This window comes from Pseudonaja textilis, chromosome 1 (genome assembly GCF_049901715.1).
Source record: "Pseudonaja textilis isolate UNSWEBS1 chromosome 1, rPseTex1.2, whole genome shotgun sequence".
Lineage (NCBI taxonomy): Eukaryota > Metazoa > Chordata > Lepidosauria > Squamata > Elapidae > Pseudonaja > Pseudonaja textilis.
The window spans coordinates 89,432,422-89,444,515 of record NC_141990.1 but is presented as its reverse complement, the minus strand read 5'-3'; the positions used below and the strand labels follow the sequence as shown (position 1 = coordinate 89,444,515).

General features: G+C 40.4%; 1 protein-coding gene across 1 annotated transcript in view; it reads right to left on the bottom strand.

The window, feature by feature from the left end:
• VNN1 (vanin 1) overlaps positions 1-12,094 on the bottom strand; it is a 48,016-nt gene that overhangs the window by 7,892 nt on the left and 28,030 nt on the right. The window lies entirely within an intron of this gene.

The window sequence follows — 12,094 nt, the reverse complement described above, 5'->3', positions numbered from 1 at the left end:
GGAATTGTTTTTCCTTGCTCACTAGTCCCTGTGCCTTTCCTTTTATTCCCCAGATGTTTGCTCTTATGGATACTTCCATATCCCCTTCCTATGTTATACAACAAGCAAGCCTTCTTTTCTCCTTTTCTTCCATTATAATACTTTCACTACTCTGATGAATCAAAACCATAGGGAACAGGTTGTTATTTAGTTCCTACCTTCCTCTGTAAGTCCGTGGAAGTTTGTGGTAAGGAAACCAACTGATAGGTCCGCTTTATAGAAACAAAGTAGCACTATTTCTACTTTGCAATTTAAATGCGTTCTTTTAAAAGGACGAGGAAGGAAAGCTTTGATGTGCTGTGAGCTGGAGTAGGGGTGGTATTCAGCAGGTTCTGACCAGTTCTGGAAATCAGTAGAGGAAATTTTGAGTAGTTTGGAGAACCGGCAAATATCACCTCTGACTGGAGATTTTACAGTATCCTTCCCCTGCCACGTCCACCAAGTCACACCCACAGAACCGGTAGTAAAAAAAAAAAATTGAATCCCACCACTGAGCAGGAGATATGAAAGTTAGAATATGCTTGTTCAACCTGGGAGAAACCCTGGGAGATATAAGGGTTCATGAAGCATGCATGGCTAGGGTTGAAGATGATTCATTGACTTAACGGGCCATCAGTTTCAAGATTATTAAAACAGCAACTGATGATCAGTGAAGAACATAGCAACCTGGCAGCCTAGTATAAAATTGTTGCTTAAGGCAATAACTAGCCACAGAGGGGAAGGGACAATGCCAGGCACTGCAACAAAGTAGATTTGGGTGCTATAATATCTGGAATAACTGTACTTGAAAATTAAATCTGATATAAAAATTAACTCAAACTGAATAACATTCCCAAACTGCAATTTCATTCATGGATTTGTACTGTACTCAACATTTAGGTTTCTTTACATATGCATCCCAAATTCCAGTTTTACAGGATATTTAAATCCCAAAAGATTTTTAATCATGTGGGTTGAATTTGTAATTAACTCAATGATTTAAACTTTGTTGACCATAGTTCTTGTTATTACTTCTCAGCTTAGAACATATGAGTGATTTTTAATGTTTTAAATTACTCAGTTATTTACAGCTAATTAATGGTATAGTGGAAAGCTATAACATTTGCAACATTTTGGGATTCCTTATTCATCTGCATTTAATTTTTTTAACCCCTTCCTTCTTTCAGTCTCTGTTTTGAATGGCTGTTTATACCTGGCACGAGCTCCTCGGCTTTGCCAAACTGAAAAACCTAGTCATATAAGTATAGAATGCAGAAGTAATTGAGAAATGAAAGTATCATGAATTATTAAGACATAAAGATGTATGTTCTGGAGAATACTAATAAAGTGAATTATGGTGACATCATCACTGCAATTACAAAAATGGAGCCATTTTAAGTAAAGTAAGTAGGAGTCATCTAGATGAAACTGACACTTAAGGTGGTCAGCTATTGAAGAGATCTGAAATAACTGTTCCATATTTTCTCAACTTCTATTCACCTTTTCTTCCACAAATTATTTTATTAATGAGAATGACAAAAGTGTAAATGTGTAGATGTACTACTGTATTTCCTCAAAAATAAGACCCATCCCAAAAATAAAGCAAAGCTTGATTTTCATATGTGCATCCAAAGAAGCCCTGCCTCCAAAATAAGCCCTAGTTAAGTCCCCACCCACTCTGTTGCACTTGGTTGCATGAGGTGGGGTGAGCACACAGGTAAAAATCAACCTAAGGTAGGTAGGAAGACCTTTGATGGTGAAATGGAGGCTGGGGGTGCTGCATGCATCAATCTGGAGTTAGTTTTATGGCTGCAGAGGGCTTTTGGAGGCAAAAAAAAATCAATACAACTGTGTCTTATTTGTGGGGAAACACAGGACTAAGCAGCACTAGGGGATCAAAAAAAATATGGCATGGTGGTCATACACTGCATGCACCTAGAAAGGCTTTGGCCCTATTGCAGCAACCACTAAGTTATTTTTTTAGGCCTCTTCTTGGACACAGCTGAGAAAAAGAGTATCTGTGTTTTCAGGGTTTGAAGGCCATCTGTCATGGCCGTGGGGATGTGACTCAATTTCCTCCCTCCACAACAATTCCGCTTGAAATTTATGCACCTTGCTGAAGTGTACAACTCAAGAAAGTACCAAGATGCTGAACTCACCAGCAAGGTTTGGCCACAGCTGCACATACACAGCAGAGTATTAAGCCGTTGTAGAAAAAAAGGGTCTCTTCCCTATCGTGATACTTTCAATCAAGCTATTTATGACCCTGGTTTGTTGTCTCACCATGACCTCATCTCTCCCTTGAACTGACATTGTAACTCTTCAGCTTCATTCTGGACTGCTCTACTTGGAAATTCACCTTGTTCACCAAAGTCTTATCTAGAATTATAGTAATTGCTGTTTACCTACCTCTTTGCTATTGGGATTTGCAGAAGAAACCTTTCCCTTAACATTCCCTGTGTTTAGGAATTCTGTCTGCCTTATGAAGCAGTGGTTAAAAAAAAATCTGGGATACAAAACAATCACCTTAGAAATTAGAATGTGACCACCACAGTCATTCCTTTCTTAGTACTGGTACTGGTAGTCCTTGTGGCTTAGTTGGTGGGCATGGCTTAGTTGGTGGGCGTGTCTTGGTGGTCATGTGACTGGATGGACACAGCTTGGTGGTCATGTTACTGGCTGGGCATGACCAACTCAACATCACTCACATTGAGGCACGCATCTCCTCGCCTGGCCTCTCATGACTGTGGGGATGCTGCAACAGTTGTAAATGTGAAAAACAGTTATAAGTCACTTTTTTCAGTGCCATTGTAATTTTGAATGGTCACTCCACACAAGAAAAGTACCAGCAAAGGAGGGGAAAAAAACTCCAGAGAAGTTCCTGAGACAGGAAGTCTAATCCTGCCAAGAATGTAATAAGGGTTAACAGAGAGGCAGTTTCTGTAAGCAACACCAGAATGTTTCCTTCCTGCCTTCCTTACAGGATTAGGCCAATAATTTCTTCTAACAACTGGTTCTCCGAACTGCTTAGAATGTTAACAACCGGTTCTAGTGAATAGGTGCGAACTGGTAGAATCCCACCCCTGATTTCTGGTCATAAATTCAGGTTATAAATTGAGACATTGATATGATCAGACTCACTTTTATGACTTTTTTTTGCAGTGGTCATTAAGTAAATACCATGGTTGTAAATGCAAACCAATTCTTCCAAATGGGCATTTTTGGCCAGAAACTGACAAAAAAAAAAAATGCTAGAAACAAGCAAAAAAAAAAAAGTCACAAATTGCATTCACATGATATCTGGCTCAAAGCCAATTATGACATAGTGAAATCCAATTGAGTTCAATTCTTTATTTGCTTACACCTAATGGACAGAATCTTGCCAAACTAAAGTAATAAGCCTGGGAAATGGATCCCTTATCAGTTAATAGGAGTGCTGAATTACCACCAGCTTTTCTAATACTTAGGAGCCGAGGGCTTGGCAGACGATCTCCAGCCATCAACACATCAATCGGCCAAATAGAAAAGCATCACCTAATCACAATTCGCAGAATAACCCAAAGCACATATTTCAGTATAGAGAATTTCCCTGAAGATGAGCCCCGACATGAGTCCGAAAGCTCGGAAGAATAAACCTCCGACCCCAGTGACCGAGCCAAATTCAATCTCACATCATTATCCTGGGACACATCTATTTGCTTTCCTTTGTGAAAGTTATAATTCTGTAGACCACAAATGTTAAGCTTGCGGCGTCACGCTGCCATCACGTGACGTGTGGCAACATTTTTCCCCTTCATGGAGCTGGGGTGGACATCACTTGCACAGGATACATCCAGCCCATGGGCTGCCAGTTAGACACCCCTGCTCTAGACTATCCTGAGAGATTCTTTGGAATTATAGACATTTGCATGAGACAGGGTTAGTTCAAGAGAGGGTTAATTTGTTATTGTCACAACATGGCTTGTACAGGTAGTCCTCAACTTACGACTGCAATTGAACCCATAATTTCTTAGAGAGACATTTGTTAAGTGAGTTTTGCCCCATTTTACAACTTTGCCACAGTTGTTAAGTGAATCATTGCAGTTGATAATCTAGTAACACGTTGTTTAGGTGAATCCTGGCTTCTCCATTGATTTTGGTTGCAAAAGAAGGTTGCAAAAGGTGATCACATGACCCTGGAACACAGCAACGGTCATAATATGAACCAGTTGCCAAGCATCTGGATTTTGATCACATGATCATAGGGATGCTACAAAGGCTGAAAGTGTGAAAAATGGTCGTAACTCACTTTTTTCAGTGCCGTTGTAACTTTGAACAGTCACTAAATGAACTAAGTCGAGGACTACCTGTATACATAAAACCTGAGAATGTTCTTGTTTGTATTTACTACTTGCTATTTAAATAATTAATTTTACAGGGGCATCACCCAACTCTGGAGCTTGTTATTCTTCAAGGAATGCCTCAGAGGAGAGAGGCTGATAGATTGCAAATCTCATCTAGAGTTGCATGGCTGTAATGGAAGGAGTAAACTCTTCTTTTTCCATATTTTAGAGATGAGAGTGGATCTGTAGGAAGACCAGAGATGCTAGTTGTAAAGAAGAGTAGTAGGGGGAGTAATTTGTGAGGTGAGAAGCCCAAAGAGGATGGGCTTTCTCAGTGAACCTTACTTTTTTGCAGGTGAAGCAATCTGGGGAATGTTAGCTTGAGAGCAGAACCAGCTTAGACATCATTGCTGTCCTCAGCTAAGGCATATCTTGTTGCTATATTGCTATTTTCCCATCTTAAGATTAGCAAGGCTTTTCAGCCTCCATCTAAATATTTACATTAATCCGGAACTTTCCACGGTTCATTTGATGGTTTGCTGTGCTGCCAAAATTCAGAAATGTTTAATTCTAGATATTTTTAAAAGAATTAGTTTCTCAGGATTTGATAAACTAAGGGAAGAAATAATCCCTATCATTCTCTATCTAACTTTCATCTGTGAATGTTTAACCTTCCTCCCCACCCCACTTTTAGCTGGGTGATACAAGAGCTTCAATAGAAGCTGTGCTACTTTGGGTTGTAAGTGGTGCACACAGTAGCAAAGAAACAAGCTAGTTTAAACAGTTTTTAAAAAACATCTCCTTCATCAGCTAAGGTTGGCAATAAATCATAAGGGGAAGGGATAAGAAAAAACAGAAGTTTCATCCAACTACCCACTTAAGAAGTTGGCAGGCCACAAGATTAAATGAGCTTTGTAATATTTTTGTCTACAGGTGGCACAGAAGGTGGCAAGGAAGCCAGCCAAATTAAGACAAATCTGGATAGCCATGACAAACAACAATAACATGTTTTCAAGCAAGAGCAAACCAGAAAGTTCCTGCCTTCGCAGGCAAGTGAAGTTGGTGAGTTTACGCACCGTACTAAGTCATGAATTGGTAAGTGACAAATATTTGGTTTTGTACATTGGGCCATCACAAATGGGAGTCACAAATGGGAGTGCAACCTTTGTTTTTAACAAAATAACAGAGTTGAAAGGGACCTTAACAGATAATCAGAGTTGGAAGGGACCTTATAGGTCATCTAGTCCAGCGGTCGCCAAAAAAATTTTTTGGCTGGGCCTCAGAGAAATCTCACCCCCAGAGCACATACCCCCAAAGCAATTAATCCAGGCTGCACAGAAACACAAGGCTGTGCCACCCACATGACCCGCGGGAACCCTCCCTGCCCACTCACTCCTTACCTGGCAAACTTGCCTGCTAAATTGCTATTTTTCCTTTTTTTCTCCCAGCCATCATCTGTTCTGCTGTGCCAGGAGATTTAGATTAGTTAGGAAGCAGGAAATGGTTGGATTTCTTGCTTTCTAACTAGTCTTTAGATCTTTGGCTCTGCTTTTAAGCAAAGCTGAACCTCCCTTAGGACTGAAGGTTCTATTATTCAGTGCAGACTCACAGCAAGCAAATTTTATGTGACAGACTCGGGTAGCTGATGGCAGATAGATAGATCAATGAATGATTCTGTGAGCAACTCAATCTGCCTGCCTGCTTTGCCTGATTTTGGGTAAAAGTTGCTCTTTTTTAAATAAAAAAATCAATATTTATATAAATATTTATAATATTTACATACAAGCCATGCCCAGCCAGTCACATGACCACCAAGCCACACCCACACATTAGATCATGCCCACAGAACCAGTTAGTGGTCCCTGGCATTTAAAATTATGAGTTTGGTGGTCCCTGAGGTCCAAAAGGTTGGCGACCCCTGATCTAATCCAACCCCACCACCCAAGCAGGAGACCCTACACTATTTCTGACAAATAGCAATCCAACCTCTTCTTGAAGGTCTCAAGTGATGGTGCTGCCACAACTTCCGAGGGCAATTAGTTCCAATGGTTGAAGACCTTGGAGATCTTCTAGAATCTAGACCAACCCTCTGCTCAGGCCAAAGACCCTATGTAATTTCAGACAAATGGTTGTCCAATCTCTTCTTAAAAACCGCCAGTCTTGTAGCACACACAAGTGCAAGTCAATCCACTGATTAATTGTTCTAACTCTCAGGAAATAGTTTCTATCCATTGTTTTTTGTCCTGCCTTCAGGTATTTTGGAGAATAGGTTGGTTCCCTCTTCTTTGGGGTAGCCACTTAGATATTGGATCACTGCTATCATGTCACCTCCAGTCCTTTCTTTCATTAAAATAGGTAAAAGTAAAGGTTCATACGTGCTGGTCATTTCCGGCTCTAGGGGGCGGTGCTCATATCCATTACAAAGCCAAAGAGCAAGTGTTGTCCGAAGACATCTTTGTGGTCATGTGGCTGGCATGACTCAATGCCGAAGGCGCATGGAACGCTGTTACCTTCCCACCAAAGTTTTTTCTAGTTGCATTTTACATGCTTTCGAACTGCTAGGTTGGCAGAAGCTGGGACAAGTAATGGGAGCTCACTCTATTACACGGCACTAGGGATTCGAACCGCCGAATTGTCAACCTTTCTGATTGATAAACTCAGCATCTTAGCCACTGAGCCACCATGTCCCCTATTCATTAAAGTAGATATGCCCAGTTCCTACAACCATTCTTCATATGTTTTAGCATCCAGTCCTCTTTATTGCTGTTCTCTTAACTTTTGATTCATTGGGGTGAGTCCTTCCTAAATTTATTTTTCTAACCATTAAGTGGGCTCCTGTTACTCTTGTCTGATTGTTTCCTAGACAGCATGCCTTCTTCTCCTTTCTCCCAAGGTAGCTCATACTTTTCATTAGATCTGCAGACCCTCATGTGCCGATTGTGTCCAATAAATGTAGTGGACATAACTTAGTTTTATAAACAACATGCTACTTGGTGTGGTTTGTCCATTTTATATTTATTTATTTTTGTAGAGTCTGCTTGCTCTCTGAGCTTGGTAATTTGCTTTGGGTCTCTATATAGCCATGGGAAAATAGTTGTAGAACTTCCAACTAGCTAGCTAGAAGTATCATCTTCCCACTTTCTGGATTCAAAGGATGCTCCCGCCTCCTGCTGGCCATTACATCCACTGTAGCCCATTTTTTTCTGACCTTGCCTTCCTTCTTTCACAAGATTTCTTCCAAAGATAAAATAATTCATGCCTCCTCTGCCATACTGACAGGAAAGGAAAAACACACTTCTGAAGCATAAGAACTGCTGCACGTTTGTTTTTAAGGCCTCCCATAATCAGAACCAAGCACATTTATAGTCAACGTGGCTAGAAAACAACTGGTAAAAGGAACTGAGAGTCAGGCAAACAGTTGCATAAAAATCCTTTCTATCTACCAGAAAGGCAAATCTGAACAACTGTTTAATTAAAGGTGAAAAGTACATTATGAACAAAAGGAGCCATATGTCACCCATCTTGTGCAAGCATTGCAAAGGGAAGGAAATATATCCCTTTTGTGTTTCCTTTCAAAATGACTGATGTGTACAGAGAGTGATCCTGAATGGCCCAGTGTGGCTTGCGCTATTGAGCAAACAGCCCAGATCAACAGGCTGGATCGGTTAATATGGAACTACTAGATGCTTGTTTAACATGCACAGTGTTTGCACATTACACAAATTATGAAAAGCTATTGATAAGCACTACTAATTATTCTCTCTACAGAAATGACAATCCTTCACTTTTTTTTTAAAGGAATCTTTCAGCCTCTAGGATATGACTGAGGTTTTAAAACAGATCTTGCAAGCTGTTTTTGTTTTTTTATCTTTTCATTTCTAATGCTCACATGAAATGGATGGTTAGTAATTTATTTCCCAGCAGAATTATCTAATCATTTCCTAGCTTATATCCTCAAATAGCTGTTAAATAAAACCCTCATAATAACAGACACCATGCACCAGTACTTTGTAAGTCACATTTCTGTTATTAATTCAAACAGTCTTGGACTTTAAGAGAGCTAATTTCAATAAACTTAGAGAGAGCTTGGGAAGGATTCCATGAATGAGAATCCTCAAGGGGAAAACAACTCAAGAAGCTTGGGAAAATTTTGAAAAGTGAGATTATAAAAGTAGAATACCAAGGAAGAAGAAAAATAACCATTCTCAAAAGAAACTAGCATGGCTGCATGAAGAACTCTCTAATAAATTGAAAGTCAACAAGGACAAGTATAAAAAGTGGAAAGAGGGGAACATAACTAAGGCAGAATATCAGCAAATAGCCTGAGCCCGCAAAGAGGAAGTGAGGAAAGCTAAGGCTCCTAATGAACTAAGGATTGTGACAAAAGTTTAAAAAAAACAAAAAAAAAACAACTTCTTTCAACATGTTAAAAACAAGAAAATAGTCAAAGAAAGAATTGGTCCATTGGTGACAGGTAATAGGGAGAAAACAGAACTACTTAACTCATGTTTTGCAACTGTCTTTACACAAAGGAAAAAAACAGTCCAACCCATCAAAAACAGCACTGCAAAGATCAGATTAGGAACACAAGTTAAATAGGGAAGAAAATGGTAAGTGGCTATCTGTCCACCTTAGATGAGTTCAAATCACCAGGAACCAGATGGATTTCATCCCAAAGGTTCAGAAAGAACTGGCAGACATGACTTCAGAACCACTGAAGTATATTTTTCAAAGATCCTGGAGCACCGGGAAACTGCCAGAAGACTGGGAAATGGCTGATGTAGTTCCCATCTTCAAAAAAAAAAGGGCGGGGGGAATAGATCCAGTAAACTACAGACCTATCAGCCTGACCTCAATACCAGGGTTCTGGAAAAGATAATCAAGCAACGAATCAGTGAACACCTAGAAGCAAGAGATGAATAAAATGCGACATTGTTTAAAAAAAAATGAATGAATGAATGAATGAATGAATGAATGAACAAAAATGCTTAAATAATCATAGATAATTGGAAATGAGCTAAATAGAAATCCATTAAAATTGAAGGGAAATAAAAGGAAAGAGCTACCCCCTCCCTCCCAAAAAATCCCCATAGAAGACAATACGTTGATCTACCCCTCAGTTTAGAGAAACTCCGCCTTTCTTCAAAAATGCACAATTTACCAAGCATGTACCAAAAACAAAAATACCAAAGACAAAACAATGGACTTAACCACATGGAACAAGAGAGGTTAAACTGAATGCATAATTCCAAATGAGACCTATTACTGATTGCTTTGGATGGCTGGGTCTCAGAGGTGGTATTCAGCAGGTTCTGACCAGTTCTGGAGAACTGGTAGTGGAAATTTTGAGTAGTTTGGAGAACTGGAAAATACCACCTCTGACTGGAGATTTTACAGTATCTTTCCCTTGCCATGCCCACCAAGCCACACCCACCGAAGCGGTAGTAAAAAAGAATTGAATCCCACCACTGCTGCGTCTGATGCTAAAGTTCTCCGCTCACATGCTTAGAATTCTGTTCAGTGATGAGATTCAATTTTTTTCACCGCCGGTTCTATGAGCGCGGCTTGGTGAGCATGACTCAGGGGTGTGATTCAACCGGTGTAACAATCGGTATGGTGAGCACGCGCTTTGCATGAGCACCAAGGGTTTACCACTGACCTTCTCCTGAAATCCTGCACTCTGCCTGTGTGTTAAACAGCTGATGCAGCAATCTACTGTGCCACATGAAGCAGCTGAGCTTGAAAACCAGGAAATAAAGGTCAGTATACAGCCGAGGCAGGGAGGGGAAGGCCCAGTAGCTGATCGTCAGAGTGAACCAGTTCGCTCAAAGATGATCCTCGGAGCTACCAGTTTGGCCGAACTGGTAGAATGTCACACCTGATTCTGTTTCAGCCTTAGTGGACAACCAGCTAAATATGAGCCAGCAATGTGCAGCAGCAGCAGTCAGGGGTGGGATTCTACCAGTTCGCACCTGTTCGCTAGAACTGGTTGTTAACATTCTAAGCAGTTCGGAGAACCGGTTGTTAGAAGAAATTACTGGCCTAACCCTGTAAGGAAGGCAGGAAGGAAACATTCTGGTGTTGCTTACAGAAACTGCCTCTCCATTAACCTTATTACATTCTTGGCAGGATTAGACTTCCTGTCTCAGGAACCTCTCTGGAGTTTTCTTTTCCTCTTTGGCTGGTACTTTGCTTGTGTGGCATGACCATTCAAAGTTACAATGGCACTGAAAAAAGTGACATGACCATTTTTCACACTTATGACTGTTGCAGCATCCCCACAGTCCTGAGAGGCCAGGCAAAGAGATGCATGCCTCGATGTGCATGATGTTGAGTTGGCCACGCCCAGCCAATCACATGACTACCAAGCCATGTCAACCCACTCACATGACCAGCAAAGCATGCCCACCACCTAAGCCATGCCCACAGAACCGGTTGTTAAAAATTTTGAATCCCACCCCGGCAGCAGCCCCAAAAGCTAATGCAATCCTAAATTGCATTAACAGAGGGATACATCAAGATCAAGTGAGGTGCTAATACTACTCTATAAAGCCTTAGTAAGACCACACCTAGAATACTGCATCCAATTTTGTTCACCACATTATAAAAAAGATGTTGAGACTCTAGAAAAAGTGCAGAGAAGAGCAACCAGGATGATTAGGGGACTAGAACATATGAAGAAGAATGGTTGCAGAAATTGGGCTTGGCTAGTCTAGTAAAGAGAAGGACCAGGGGAGACATGATAGTGGTCTTCCAATATTTGAGGGGCTGCCACAGGGAGGAAGTGGTCAAGCTATTTTCTAAAGCTCCTGTAGGCCAGACAAGGAATAATGGATGGAAACTGAACAAGGAGAGATTTAACCTGGAAATAAGGAGAAACTTTCTGACAGTGAGAACAATCAACCAATGGAACAGCTTGCCCTCGGAAGTTGTGGGAGTGCCATCACTTGAGACTTTCAACAAGAGATTGGATTGCCATTTGTCAAAATGGTGTAGGGTCTCCTGCTTGGGTGGAGGGGGGGTTGGACTAGATGACTTACAAGGTCTCTTCCAACTCTGATTATCTGTTATCTGTTCCATCTTTCTGTAGGTTTTCCTAATAATTGGAGAACAGGACCTCTTTTCTTTCCCTAGCCCCAGGATCCAACTTCTCTGAATTCAACTACTTTTGGTTTTGAAAAAGACATTTTTATCATGGGGAAGGATTGAGATTATTTCCCCATATCTGTGTGACAACAATATTGGTCAGTGAAAATGTGTATTCAGATTCAGACATTGGCTGGTTGCTGGCTAACCATCACTAAATTTGGGTGTTGGGCCTGGCCTGTCAATTACAGATACAGTAATTACAGGTTACACTTCTGATGCTCAGCCATAATAAGGCTTTCTTGGTTTGGGGCTAGTAAGATATGTGAATCCAATTATTGTAATTTGTAAACATTATAATTGACTTCAATTTGAGGACTGATAAGAGTCTAGCTAGTGTAACGGAACTGGAGAAATAGAAATCTTGCCTTATCAAGGTCAAGTATGACCTTCCAGAGCTTCACCTAATTTCAGTAAAGAGCTTTCATCTTAATAAAATATAATTTTAAAACAATTGAATGCTTGTGCCTTGTATATATGGAAATACTGTACATAAAATAGAACTCTCTCTTAAGGAATGGAAGCTTTTGAAATATTACCATTTTCATGGCAAATCAATAATAAAATACTTTTTTAAAAAAAAGCCATGGATTGAAAATGTTTGTACA